Consider the following 13608-nt stretch of genomic DNA (forward strand, 5'->3'; position numbering starts at 1 on the left):
GGTGGGATGCGGATTCGAACCCGCGACCCTCAGATTGTGAGTCGAGCGCCTTATCCACCTGGCCATGCCGGGCCAATAGCGTGTATTATAAAAGTTGTTAAGTATAAAGTGACGAGAAACGTACTGATTGTCGGGGAAGAATAAACTGGTTTAATCAAGAAAGGACTTGTATCGCTGAAGATCCTCGGGAAGAATTTCTACCGGAAACAAACAAACAAGCAGATACGTAACAATATCAATTATTACTCAAATTATTATTTCAGTCGTTCTTAACATATCAAGCGTCTATATGCAAAGAAAAGCCAAAAACTATGGTTTTTATCATTAAATGAAGATATAGCCTAATGATGCTTTGCGGGTTTTACGGCATAACCAGGTTTCCTTCGCCCGGGCCCCTGGGCAGCTACCCTCTTTGCCCCCTCCCCTGTAGGCGGGCCTGAAAGTAGTGATGAAAGATAAAAGCGTAAGACGTGATATGATGTTGTTGTTTCCTTACATACCATATTTTGCTTGGCAAACTACTAAAATGGTCTCACAAAATAGGTATTGCCACATCTAAAATACTGTACTTATACCACTGGTTTGTCACTTGTGGTGTTTCTAAAGGCTGAAAAAGAAGAAAAAAATTGGACAATATGAAATGGTTTCGTTGCCTTAAGAAAACTGTTGAATCCTGTCATAGACTTTGTTTAAATGTTTCCCTTATTGTTTAAAAGCTGGTCAACAGATGGTGTTGTTGACATTGTTTTTAAATAAACTAAATTATATAAACTTTTAAAAATAAAGAGGTTACTCATAAACAAATACGAGTGTATTGATTTTTCGCGTGAATTTTCAAAACAATTTATATCCTGTAAAGTCTCTTGCCCCTGGATAGCTAGCCTACGCAAACCTTATGCCCCCATTAGCACATCAGTATGTCTGCGGATTTCGATACCCGTGGTGGGCAGAACACAGATAGCTCATTGTGTAGCTTTGTGCTTAACTTCAAAATAACAAATAACAAACCTTACAGGTATAAAATGTTTTACAATTTTTAAGGTACCAATATTAGAGCAAGATTTAGTTCATTGTTTTAATTGGCGGATTCAACCATCTAAACGGTTAAATAATTACAATTTTTACTTAACTTTTTCCCAATTATTATTGCTATTTCGCGTTTAGACATAACGCAAATTGCAATAGCTCTTTTATTACAAAAATATTCATTATAGTTCACATATACACAGTAAATGTAGTTTTTATCATTTTGTACGACAATAAGCAATACTTGATATATATATATAATATAAATAAAAATAATATATATTATTACTCTAAACTTCTAAATGAAGTTCAGCTTCCCTCTCGTATAGGCGTCTTTAGTTTTGCAATTAGTCGTTTAGCGACGCTACGATCGAATTACAACAAATGGCTTGTTGTACTTTCCTAAAAGTTTTGATTTTGAAATACGTATTAAATTATACAAAGGGGATAAAGTACTCATATATAACTCTGACATATATGTGGATTTTCCAAATAAATATACATTTTTAATGATAATTGGGGTATTTTAACGTTTCTTTAGTTCGTTTCCAAGTTCATGTTCACAAACATTAGTTGTACTTTGAAATAATTTTATTTTAAAGCACTACAAATGGAGTAAGTTGACATAGTTTTGTTCGACTTAACCAATTTATACTGGTATTAAAGATGGAACTGTAATGTTTAAAATCTTTTTTTTTCCATCAGTTATAAAATTGCATACATATGATCTGTTTTGTCGTTGTTGTTGTTGTTTTTTCTGAGTAAACGCAAATTTTGACATATCTATATAATTAGTATAAAACATTTTGCACATTAAGAATACAAACACTTTGTGATGATAATAAGGAATAAAATATTACTTAACTTACTCTGAAGTAAGATAAATTTCCTCCTACGATTGAGAATTTTGATCCTGGCCACAAGGGCCACTTAAGTGAATAACCAGTCAACCTTCATAGTGACAAAAAAATGTCATACCTGAAAAAAAATTAAATTAAAATGATATTCACATGCACCGTTGCAAAGATATACGTGTATATTTAAGAATGTATTAATGAGATTAGTTTATGGAGAAACAAGTTATTCACTAAAAGATCTGTGCTAATATTGTATATTAATAAAAGTGGCTCAGCGGTCTGTCTGTAGGCTAAAAACGCTCAAAATCGGGGTTCGATACGTGTGGTTGCAGATCACAGATAGTCCATTGTATAGTTTTGTGCTTAATAACAGATGGTTGTAAGTTAGTATTGAAGAGTCTCCTCACAACAAACAAATACGATACTAGTCGAGTATAATTTGACCTTTCTTTTAAAGTAACCACTCTGTAGTCATGGAGATGGTAATAATTTATTCTTACTTTATTCCTAACTTTCAATGAAATATTATCCCCCAATGGGATAGCAGTAAATTTAAGAACATACAAAGCTAAAATCGGGGGTTCGATTCCCCGCGGAGGACACAGCAGATAACACAATAACAACAACGAAACAGGTCTGAATGACCTTTCGTTCTTAATCATTAGGAAAAAAAAATTCATGAAAAAACACTGAACTGGAGAACTACAATAACGTCATGTATACTACACAAAGGTTTATTTTGTTTGTTACAGAACAAAAGCACAGTAGTCTACCTGTAGTGTCAACCGCGAGGAATCGAACCCAGAATTTTAGCGTTGTAATACGTAAACTTACCGCTGTCCCACGGGGGACTACATAAATCTAAAAATTTGTTTTAGATTTACAGTTCAATCACACTTCAATAGGCACGTTTTAAGTATAGTTCAAAATAAATAGAAATTTAATGTAACTGGTAAAAATTAATGTAAGAGAAAAAATTATAAAAATAGACAAAAATATACAAATAATCATGCCATATGGCATTATTACAAAACAGTATCAACTCCTAAATGAAACAAGAAGGGATCCTCAATAGCCACGGCACTTGAAATTCTTTTAGGCAGCATTAGAGTAAATTAAGCTATGAGATTTTTTCTTCCTTTTTATTACTTATATTTTGTGCGCCAGCAATACCAAGCGTGGGGCGCATGTATACCCTATTCGAGTTTGTAACTTATCAGCATCTCTACCAGCCTACCCTCAAATTGAAATTATTTATTTGGCAGGATTAATTTAGTAAGTTAATCTATGAGACCTTGGTCAAATACATTAATAGAACGGGTTTGACCATCTGAGTTCAAAACTGTAATTATATCTCAAATCGGTCAAGAGATGACGGAGCTATGAGTTAAAAATTCGTACTTGATAAAAAAAACTCAGAGCCATTCTAGAAGCTGCGATGCCGGGGTTACAATATTATAAAAACGTGTGCGTGTGTTGTGTGAAGGAAGAGGGGAAAGTCAAGACAAAAAGAATAAACAGATCGTTATTCAGAATACGTTATAATTTTTTAATGAACGTAAAATATAAAGGTAGTAAATATCAAAATAGGAAGTTTGAAAAACTAGTTAGAATTTTGAAGGTTATTGTATTAAGTTATCTAGATTTAATGTTTAACTGGACTGGTTCTACACTGTGATCACAAAAACTGTATCTACTTTTTCAAGGATTTTGGCACATTATTCATTTTCGCGATAAAAAAAAAGGCTGGATGTAACCTTTGTTGTGACCAGTCTTGTTTTACCCTTTACAAATAATTACTCAACTGTAGAACCTCTGGCACCCAACAAATCTCCAGTATGCCTACTTCACAAAATCCAGGGTTTACTATTACCAGTAAGTGTTTCACTAATTCAAAACTTTATAAATGTTATTCGGTTATAAAATTAGTTGGGGTGGTGATAAAATAGAAGGTATAAAGTTATGAAATATAACAAAATCATTTTGAGTTCTCTAATCGTCCAGTATTTTCTGTGATTGCAATTTTCAACACGTAGAGTGCCTAACGTTCACGTGGTCTAAATTTTCAGCTCAGACACCCATATAATTCAAGTATGTAAATATTAATCAGTAATATATCTAATACTTATCAACCAGTAGTAGAACCTTAACGTTATTAATCAGTAGCATACCTCATTGTTATTAATCAAAATTGTTAAATTTTTTATGGGAATGCATTAAATACTGTGGTTGAAAAAAAAGGTCTTGGTGAGTGATCGAAAAATCACTTAAGTCATCTAAACAGTGTATTGTAGCTATCAATAGGGTTAATAGGATTTTGGGTAGCATCTATAGAAATATTGAATACAAGACAAAGGATATTATTGTTTCACTGTATAGATCACTTGTAAGGCCTCATTTAGAGAACTATGTACAGTTTTGGGTTCTCTTCCTCAAGAAGGACATTGAATTGTTGAAGGAGGTTCAAAGAAGAGCCCTAGGATGATACCTGAGGTGGTGGGATTGTCCTATGAGAAGAGACTAAAATCTTTAAACTTGTTTTTTCTGGAGAGGAGAAGAGTCGGAGGGGACTTGATTGAAGTGTTTAAGATTATTAAGGGTATTGATAATATAGATCCATCAAACGTTTTTGTGTTTAGCAGTGAAAATAATAGGACAAGAGGTCATAAGTTCAAATTTTGGTATCGTAGGAGTCGTCTGCAGTTTGGACAGTATTACTTTTCAAACAGTGTGGTTGACTTTTGGAATGAGCTGCCTTCAAGGGTGGTGGAGGCAGAAAATTTAACCGAGTTCAAGAAAAGATTGGATGAATACATGAGTAGTAAGGTGTGGAAGTAACATCCTTGATGGGCTAAACAAGCTCATTTTTCTCCCTTTAAAATTATTTTGATTTATGAAATTTAGTAATAACATACCTTACATTTATCAATCTGCAAAATAATCGTATAATTATTACCCAATAGTTATCAAGCTGAATTATAACCCTACAGAAACTATGTACTAATATCAACGACTAGATGAACACAGCAAATAGCCCCATGTGGCTTTGCGCTAAAACAAACAAACAAAATCAACCTCAAGTTTAACTTTACATAGATTAACTTTTAGAATACCATTACATTTATTACTCAATAGTATATTCTTACAAATACTAAACCTTAATCACTACGTAGTTTTATAATCCTACAATTAACAATGGTTATTATAAAAACCTTTGAATTACTAATACACGTTTTTTCATCCAAGCAATTAAAGTATACTCAGTTTTACATAAGAACAAAATAACTCGCATTTCTCAAACTCACATGTACACATCTCCAAGAATTTTTAATTTTTTTTCATTTTATATTTTGTGATGTTTATTTTGATGAAGAAAGAAAATTGGATTAATTGGTCGAAAATGGATTTTAATTGTCAGCTGGCTGAAGAATTTAAAAGAAGCAAATTGACAAATCAATTTCCTGCTTGCTTATAATAGGCTATTCATTAAAAAAGCTTCAAGAACGTTTTGTGACTAGGGTAATTTAAAGTTCGGTTAGTCGCTAAACTTAAACATAAAATCTAGGAAGTTAAATAAAAAAACACGCGCATTTGTAACCAGTGTAGTAACTGTCATATTTGTTGAATTTACATAAACGAACGCATAGCTTGATTTCAAGACAATTTTGTGGTTTGGTTGTTAAGAGCAAAGCTATTGAATGAGCTATTTGTGCACTACGTACCATAGGTATCGAAGCCCGAATTTTAGCGCCATAAACCTGCAGAATTACTGCTGAACCAGTGTGTGTGTGGGGGGGGGGGTAAGGGAGTTTACTTCCATACTTAAATTAAACAATAACCATTCCCTTTATTACTTCATCTTTTCAGATTATTTAAGGTGGATTTGAATATATATTTTATATATTGTGAATTGCACAGTTTTAGTTCTAACAGCTGTAGCTTTTAATGAAGTTGTAAGTCACAAGCTTTTAATAATACACTAAAAAGCACCCTTTTTTATCATCAGAAGCAGAAAAAAATCCTTATATTAGTTGTTTCATAACAGTATTGAAATTCAAAAGGAACAAATTGACAGTATAAACAATGGACATTAAGTTTGTTAACATAGGTGTTGAATTGATTGTTTTGAATATTTGCGCAAAACTACTCAAGGGCTATTTCCACAAGCAGTCCCTCTTTGGAACTGATGAAACTAGAGGGAAGGCAACTAGTAAATAACGTCACTCCCAACTCTTTAAGTTCCTGTTATCGTATAGTGAGACTTTGCTGTTACTCTTATAGTACACCCACAGCCCCAAAAAGCAGAGGGCATTTTTTGCGACAACGGAAAGCGAATCATGTACCCTCAGAACCACAATTCGGCACGCTAACTTCTAAGCCATGCCCGACCTCTGTATCGGAATAAGTAAACAGTCGCTCATAATTTGTTATAGTAACATAATAATAACAAGCCAAATAATTTTTGTTATAATTATCAGTGCTTAACTATTCGAATGTGGTGATAAGATCAACAGTGGACTTTACACTTGGTAATATAGGCGTCGTTAGTGTTCAAGGTAAAAAAAAAGTAGTCATAGATTAGGTTTATCTCCTCCACAAAAAAAGAAGAAAATATACTACCTCAAATACACGTGAAATGCATGTAAATTGACATAGAGGAGCAAATTTGAATGCCGACCCCTATGCCATTCCCTTATAGCTCGTAAAGATGTCTTCAAAGCTTGATAAAGATCATTACAATAGTACGACGCTCTAAAGGTGGGTACCAGGTTTGCAGCCGGTTGAGATCTGTCAAAAATTGACAAACACTGGCTCCCCCGGGGAAACTTGGAGGAATCAGATCCGAGCTCCAACCCACATATCACTTCCCCAAGGAAGCTCTAAGTGTGCCTTCGAGGTTTTATAGAAATCAATACATTTATGTGAGTTTTATGGAATCCGTGCAACTGCATGTGTTTTATTATGTCTTGTCGTCATCGAGATATTGGGAGGTTGTATGCAAATGGTCGCAAGAAAATACTTCTACAAGTCATGATTAATATGAAATACCAAATATAAGCTCACTTTTGCCTGTCCAATTACAGCCAAAGAAGAAAGACATTGCGGTAGGTCTGTCACAATTTCTCTTTATTCTGATAAACCAAGTGAAAGATTTTTGAAATTCATACCAGTTTTCAGACACAAATACAGCGGCCTATAATCGTGACGTCAACCCTTTATCTGAACTTATATTCTGCTATACATACTCACTACCTTAATCTTGATATTTTACTGCGGAACCTTGTGTTAATGAAACCTCTGTCTCTTTCTTTTTATTTCTATAATCAATATCGAACTTGTTGTCGGCTTCTCACATCGTTGGGAAATTCAGACCACATGTCTGGAAGAGAGAGAAAGAGCTTGAAATCACTCTCTAAGGCCAGAAGTTTGTTTGTTCGTAGTTAAACACAAAACTACACAATGGGCTATCTGTGCTCCGCCCACCACGGGTATCAAAACACAGTTTCTAGCGTTGTAGTCCGGAGACATACCGCTGTGCCACTGGAGGGCAAGACTTTACAGATGAACTATACTGAAATTAAGCAATTATTTCTCATAACTGCTGCTGACAAGTCGAATCAGATATTACAAAAGATGAAGCATCAAATCTGGCTTAAAAAACGGAACGACTAGAAATTGCAATTATGATGTGTATGATGTATGATGTAACTTTGAACCGATTCAATGCAACAAGCACCTATTTGCAAAACGTCGAGAGATAGAACTGGGAACTGTTGTTTCACTGTACAAGTTACCAGAGAGTATGCTGAGAAGCAGCTTCGTTGATAATGAGTTTATAACAATGGAGCTTGTCGACATACACACATAAGGTCAGGAATTAAGCTGAGAAATAGATAACTGATTACGTCAACGATGAAAAAACTGATCAGCCAGCTGAAATTAATTATCAATTTGAAACATTTTATGCCTTAATGGATTGAATTTCAATAAGTCTTATATATATTGCCAGCAAATATACCTTATATTTCGAGCAATATTTATAATTTGTACAAAATTTTCAGCCCAACACTGAAATTCTGCTTATAAATTCAAGTGCGTTTACAGTGATGACCCAGAAGATATTTTCCCGGATAAATTATTGTAATTTTTCCTGTATTTAAAACAAATACAGAAGAAGTCTTCCATAAACTTAACTGAAGTTCTAAAAAGTTTAAGAATTGAAAAAACATTTCGAAATGTTGAAATTGCATTGCGGCTCTGTTTATCGTTACCTACTTGAGAGGTTCTTGTCCACAATGAAACGTGTAGAAAACAAACTAAGATCAAATATAAACAGCAGAAACTGAAACTCATCATAACCACTTTATCCGACATACTCACAATCTAAGCTCAGAATACATTACAAAACAATTTGCTACACAAAGTTTCGAAAGAAAACATTTTAATGTACCAGTAATAGTATACTGTAACGTTTTATTGACATTATTTTTTACTGATTTATCTAATTATAACAATTCAAGAACGTGTGTACATTGAATAAAATGTGCATTATCATTTTTACGTCTTTCCTTTGTTTTTTTCACAACGCAAAGCTACAAAACAGACTATAAGCGTTTCTCCGCAGTTATGATTCAAACCCAGGTCTCCTGCATAAATGTCTTACAAGTGAACCATTGAACTGGTATTTGGTTTTGAAGAGAACCCACATTAATAATGGTCTCTAGACCTCGCATTCGCTTAATCTAGCTTGATTTTTTTTACTTATCCTTGTAAGTTATAAAGTTACTGAGGTGACTAGCTAATAACACCCACCGCCAATTCTTTGGCTACCCTTGTACAGAATAGTGATATTTGATCGTCACTGTTATAACTTTATAGCTACGGCTAGCTACTAAATAAGAAGCCAAATTAGCAAAGTATTAACAACAATTAAAATTTCTGTTTTGCAAAGCTTAATGAGGCTTGATCAATAAAAGTAACATAACACAACTGAAGTTCACGAACCTTTCATATCCTAACTTTACATTTTTGAGATCGATATATTTGCGTTTTATATCAATATTAGTGACAATACTTGCTTAACAGTATCGGATGGATTCATGGAATGATAACTTAAAGTATAAAGTACATATTGATAATTATTAGTGTTTCTCTTATCCAAAGTTCAGATATGAAATCCAGATAGAGCATTATGAGTGATATTTAATCAAGGTTAGTACACAGCAATTTTGAAGGTTACTGATAACAAAATGAAGAACCAAATTGGTAATCCAATAAGAATTTTCTTTTTTGCTACTACTTTAATGAACGTATCATCAATCTTACCAGTCTGAAAAATCCAAAACATTTTCTTTTGTTAATTGTAAAATGATCTCATAAGCCGAATATACCTTAGTAACAAGATACTGCTGTTGTTGTTTTCTTAGTGCAAAGCTACACAATGGGCTATCTGCATTCTGTCCGCTCATTCCGCTGCAACGCGTTATAAAATTGACGGTGAATCTCATTCTTCGGTTAAAATAGCGGAATAAAATCTTTGAGGCAGCGGATACTGCTGGATGCTGACCTTTCCACTGATGTGGCTGTTTAGCCCAGTTTATACATACATTGGAAATCTACAATAATACTACTGACGAAGCTATCAACACAGGTGCATATCCTAAGATATTGCGTTTGTGGTATATTTTAACCAATAATGAGTTCGTTTGTTTTTAAGCGCAAAGTTACACAATGGGATATCTGCACTGTGTCAACCGAAGGTATAGAACCTCATATTTTAACGCCATAAGCCCTCGACTCCGGCACTAATCCGCCGAAAACAGCATCATATATGCAGTATACAGCTTCCTCTTGTAACTTAGCAACGACACAACGATAAACAATGTGTTGTTTGTTTGTTTCCAGAACGTTAGAACCCGCCATCATTTTCAAACACAGAAAAGCAAAATGGTGAAGTCTATAAAATTAACTAGTTTTTTCACTGAATTTGTTATAAAGAGTAAATTAAGTGATCTTGCACACCATACAAAATGTATTTGAGCTCTCTCTCCTTCGCAGTTGTCCCTCGGTGGGGCAGCTGTAAGTCTACGGACTTAGAACAACAATTATACTTTCACAGTTTATTTTTCCTAAACATCTAAACTTTCACGTTTTATTTTCCTAAACAACTAAATTTTCACGTTTTATTTTTCCTTTAAGAAGTCCAGCAACCTATATATCTATTCCTTTACATATCTGCATCCTGAACATCTATCAACACTTTAGGCTTGTTTGTTTGTAATTAAGTACAAAGCTACACAATGGGCTATCTGTGCTCTGCCCACCACGTGTATCGAAACCCAGATTCTAGCGCTGTAAGTCCGCAGACATACCGCTGTGCCACTTGGGGGGCACACTTTAAGCACTACCTGTCGTTTAAGCACTTATCTATATTTAATAACATATTTACACCTTAAACACCTATCTATATTTTAAATGGATATATTAATTTTAAGCACCCAAATGTATTCTAAGCATCTACATCCTAGGCATCTATCTACATTTTACGCTCTAAGCACCTAACTATACTAGTAACGTATCATCGTTTCAAGCACATACCTACCTATATAAAGCATATATTCTCTACTGCGGTTAAGTTTTGACAAATTAAAATTCAATTCATAGTTTTATGTCTTTTAAATTATCTTAACTTTTGTCCTCACTTAGATTGTTCTCTAAAGCTTAATTTCAAAACATTAAAATAAAAGAAATAATTACAAAGACCTAATTGTACCGTTCAAACTCCACCATTAGCCCCAATCAGCTACCTGAAATAAAAAGCCCGTTAGGACGACCCGCTAGTGAAACGTGGGCACGTGTGCCAAGTTTGATTTCGCTAGCTTGTGAAAGGGGGTATAAACATAGTTACAATAATGGCTCCCATGGGATTCGAGGCGGGGGCAGGAAGGCAAAATACGATGCGACTATACAAACTTACTCCCAGAACCCCACCACGCATGGGTAACCTTCCGGGAGCGTTTTATATAATAAATCCCCCAGACCATCTAAAGTTCTCCTGGCCAATTTGGTCATGCTAGCTCCAAAATTGTTGGGGGGGGGGGGTTCACAAACGCAACTTGAATTAATATGCAGGAAAAATAAGCCTGGAAAAATCATGGTGCACAAAGACAGTAGAGAACGTTCTTTTTTTGTAGTTGAAAAAAGAAATAATGACCTTCAAACAGACTGATAAGAGCGAAAAATAAACTGCCAATTATTAATACTATATATATATATATATATAGTAGATTCATCCCTAAAATGCCCATGCTTATCCAACATCAGAGGTAATGGCTTCTGTTCTGCGAGAGATAACATTGATGACAAGATGGAGTCATACTTTCTCACTTGCCTCAAGTCTATCACAGATAGCCAGAACAAAGCCAACATTAACTACTAAAGTGGTTGCTTTGATTTGAGTTTGTGATACACTGTGCGGCAACCAGGGTCCTGGCGCCTCTTAAATGCCTTAAAAAAATCCAATCTCTTCTTGTCTATTTTCACAAGCACATCCCAACCCATACCGTGTTCTACATGAATTAAGCTAGTCGGTATACCTCTACACACAAACAAGCTGCTGTACTCCTGGTTTGGTAGCCATGTCCAGCCTTTGTGATTCCACTTAATTAGACTACCCAGAATTGTGGCAGCTAACTACTGTTGTCAACCTTCCTGCTGTTGGGCAGAAATATAATTGTTTTCTTTCCTGTTGCAGGACAGGATATGGACAGTTTCTCCTCTTGTATACTTCTATTCTGAAATTAATGCAGGTGCTTCATCCCTTACTTTTAGAATGCCTGCTGGAGAGACTTTCCTACCACAGTAATGGTAAAACCACCGTAAGGGGCTTTGAAAAAACTCTGTCTACCTTCTTGTAACAGCACCTGGTGACAGTTGCATCAGTATAGTTTGGGGTTAGTCACTAGCCTTATGAGATGGAAGCATCTTGGAAACAAGTTCAAATGAAACCTGCAGCCAAAGTTGTTGGCTTTCTCTTCTCCAGCATCTTGATTAATGCAACCCCATTAAATTGCGTTAACACAGGAATTACTTCGGAGAGATGTTTTAACACCTATGTGATACAACATGTGTTCACTTTTCAAGTCTTCAATAAAATTTAAAACAAGAATATGTTCATAATCAACCATTGCCATTTCCGGACATGCCTTTCAATGCACATTTGCAAATGCAGTCAAAATCTACTCTAATCGAATAATAGGATGGATCTTCACATTATAGCGTCCCCACAGCTGAAAGGGCAAGTATGTTCAGTGATTGGATTCGAAACCGCGACCGCAAATTGGGAGGCGAGCGTCATAACTACAGGCTATGTCAGGCCTTTCTTTATGATATCTGCATATCAGAATAGTATTATATACATTAGTAATAAAGTTTGTATTACTAATGTCTGTAAGGGCAAAACATTACTGTTTAAGAATCTTTATTCGATTAAGACTGAAGAAAGATACTGCATTAAGAACGTAGTCGGCTTTTTCTTCTTCACTAGGACCTTTCAGCAGAAGTACACATTCATCAGAGTTCAACACAACATTTGTTCAGTAAACTATCAAAAAAAGTTTGCGAAATTTTGTATATGATGTTTAAAATTTAGGTCATAGATAAGCATGCGGCTTTAATTATATTGTAATTAATGTTTATTAAGTTTGATCGAAGGCAATGAACTTCAAAAATATGCTATGCATCAAATATTTAAGATGGTGCTTTTTGCATAACTTCAATCAAATTAGACAGTCAAATGACCACTTAAAACAAAGTAAACGAAGGACAAAATTTGCATGTTCATGAGAAATTAAACATTAAAGTAATTTAAAAATGAACAATTCTACAATAACGTGTGACCTAAATGTGACTGAATATAAAGGATTACAAACAATCCATGTTTTGATGTAGTCACGAGCCTCTACTTACTACAGGAATGCCGACAGTAATATCTTCTATGCTGTTTTTATCTTATGTTAAGCAACGAACAGGTTTTCTTATAGACAGCCTTCTTCAGTGAAGGCAACCAGGCTGTGAGATTTGTTCTTTTCATCATACTTTTGAATATACTGCAGATAATTATATGTATAATTGTTTGGTATACTTTAATTTAGACTGACACAAAATAGTTTGTATTCAAGACGCAAATTCGTTCTGTTTGACACATTTAAAGCATGTTAAACCAGTCTAAGTAATTTGTTTATACTACACGCTCGAATAAGAATTTTCATCAGAACTATGCAATGTTCAGTGATTTAATTACAGCCACCCCTGAAAGAAAATTAAAAAAATCACATCAAATGTGTTAACAAAACAACATGATAAAAATTATTATTACGAAAAGAGTAGCAGACAGCAAAATTCTTTGAAACAAGTTTTTCTCTACGTTTGATGTATAGGTTTGTCAATTATTTTAATGGTTGTTGCGAACCAAACTGATTCTAAAATAAACAGGCTATTCTAAAAATGTTGATAATCAAAATTTTTAACACATTACTAACCACATCACGAAAATAGTCCACGATCCCAGAACTACAAGCATTTAAAAAAAGAATAGAAAAAGTTGGTAGGTAAATTTTGGTACATCAAAATATTATACTGCTACACTATACTTTATTACATATATATATACTTCATTTAATATATAATCTCTTTCTTTCTCTCTCTCTCTCTATATATATATATA

The 13608-nt window shown here is 34.3% G+C and overlaps 1 protein-coding gene across 5 annotated transcripts in view; it reads right to left on the reverse strand.

Moving 5' to 3' along the window:
* Positions 1-13608, reverse strand: part of LOC106457169 (flocculation protein FLO11-like) — a 60989-nt gene that overhangs the window by 37938 nt on the left and 9443 nt on the right. For 3 of the 5 annotated variants that reach the window (XM_022383006.1, XM_022383007.1, XM_022383008.1), the window contains exon 2: positions 1896-2004. The exons of the other annotated variants lie outside the window; for them this stretch is intronic. The gene's annotated coding sequence lies outside the window, so the exon portion shown is untranslated. The remainder of the gene's footprint in view (positions 1-1895; positions 2005-13608) is intronic. 5 annotated transcript variants of the gene reach the window in all.

This window comes from Limulus polyphemus, unplaced genomic scaffold, assembly GCF_000517525.1.
Source record: "Limulus polyphemus unplaced genomic scaffold, Limulus_polyphemus-2.1.2 Scaffold299, whole genome shotgun sequence".
In the NCBI taxonomy this organism is placed as follows: Eukaryota; Metazoa; Arthropoda; class Merostomata; order Xiphosura; family Limulidae; genus Limulus; species Limulus polyphemus.